Genomic DNA, 2,200 nt, shown 5'->3' with positions numbered 1-2,200 from the left:
TTTTTGAGTAAATCAACATGGAGATAAGACACTTAGCTTGACTATGTTCCAAACTCTTTAAAAATCGCATGTTTCGTTGTTTCATTGGCTTAAAAAAATAAACTTAAGGACATTTTTTATTATTTTTGCACGGGACATCAAAAATTTTAGGACCGGCCCTGAGTGATCTAGTCGATTCCCGGCTGGTGCAACCCTTTTGAGCTATGATTAAATGCCTCTACTCATGGCTGGGTCCATCAATTCGACTTGACTTTCAAGATTGACAATATAGGCCCTTCTGAGCTCAATTTTTTACATTTCTGCCCCTTTAAATTTACATTTTCATTCATAACCTTTTTTTGCACCATAATTTCCTTTTCCATCCACAATGAGAGGTTTTGCGGAAGTCGTCATATACGAGACTATTATTTTTAAAACTTTTTTGTATATCATTATATATAATTTTAAAGAATTTTATAAAAAAATTATTTTCAATCAGTTTCATTCATTAAGATAATTATAATTAAATTAAGATAACTATAATTAAATATAATAAACAAATAATATAACATAAATACATAATTAGAAGCTTCACTATGCAAAAAAAAAAAAAAAAATTAGGCGTTGTTCAGTTGCAGCTTGATGGGTTGTATAAGCCATATCTAACTGTTCGGTATGAGCTTATTCAATCAGTCTATGGCTGAATCGCTCAGCTACAAAAGTAGAGTCATATACATTCAGCCATTTTATTGATCCATTTATCTCTTTTTACCCTTCCCCCTATTTCGTCTTCTTCTCCCTTTATATGAAATCAACCAGTCTTTTCTTGATCCAATTCACACTTCCAAGTTCTAGCTGATAACCTTTTCTCCCTGTGATTCGATTTCTTCTTATGGTTTGTTCTTACAAAGGTTTTTGATTTCTCCCTATAGTTTCCGATTGCTTCCCATGGTTTCTTCTTCTAGGTTTTCAATTTCTCCTTGTGGTTTTTGAAATTACAATACCGTGTGAAGATCCAACAGAAGAAAGATGAGAGAGTTTTAGGCAAATGCCTGAACTCAACTTCAAGCATCACAAATGATGTCGATTCTGCAAAACCCCCCAATCTAGACTTCCATCACCGCTCCCTTCCCCTCCTATGCCCCTCTTCTACTCGCACTCTTTCTGCAACTTCCGTTTGTGCATCTATCATTGGATGGGGAACCTCTGTCTCTCCTCACCCCATGGATCTACTTCGACCTGGTCTACATCTATTCTCCCTTGAACTGCAAAAAGGAAATAAAAAAATGTTGGTCTGTGTCTACTTGTGCATCTCCATCGTCGAGAAAACAGTTACAACGAATGGAGGTTTTTGTTAAGGCTGGTTCAAACAAAAATTGGAGATGTGAATAGAAGATTGAAAATACGAAGGAAAGTTTTTTGATACAAATTTAGGGTTTTGATTTTGAGTTGGATTTTGATATGAATGAAAGTTTTTTGATACAAATCGATAGATTGGAAACAATACATAATTATTGATAAAAGATATAGACCGAAGGGTAAAATGGTTATTTCTGACATTTAGACTGTTTATTCAGCACAACAACCGAACAGCAACTTACCTGTTAATATACAGACAACTATATCCATACATGTCTTAACAGAAAACGAACCAAACAGCGCCTTAGTTAATAATCCCAACAGATAAACAAAAAGTATCAACTCATCATTGATATATAAAAAAAATAACAAATCTCAATTCATGATGCAATTCAAAACACAAAATTAATAAAATGAAACAAACAAACTTACTTCATGATTCGTCATAAGAAAAAAATTCAATTTATAATTTATCAAACAAATAACCCAATTCTTGAAATTTGGAAAAAAAATACAAATTCTAAAATAGACAATACATTTGTTCTTACAAATATTGCTGCAGTTATAAAAGTAGGGATAAAAGTCAGGTTTTTCATTGCAACCTGAAACTTATTTTCAAGTAGGAACCTAATTTGACCATAGTCCTATATAATATATCTATACTATCTTATAAAGCATTTGGCTAAAACTCTTAAAAACTCTTAAAACTCTTAAAAACTGTTAAACTCGTTCATCTCTAAACGATTTCATCCCTATCTAATTTCATCTCATATCTGAATTTGTGTAACTAACTGCAGATAAACACAATCAAATACATGATAAACATCTCATTTTAAATATAAAAAATCTAAAATATAATTAG

This window comes from Cynara cardunculus, unplaced genomic scaffold (assembly GCF_001531365.2).
Source record: "Cynara cardunculus var. scolymus isolate 2C unplaced genomic scaffold, CcrdV1 Un_Scaffold_2510, whole genome shotgun sequence".
In the NCBI taxonomy this organism is placed as follows: Eukaryota; Viridiplantae; Streptophyta; class Magnoliopsida; order Asterales; family Asteraceae; genus Cynara; species Cynara cardunculus.
The sequence above is the reverse complement of the archived record's forward strand: the minus strand, read 5'-3'. Positions refer to the sequence as shown.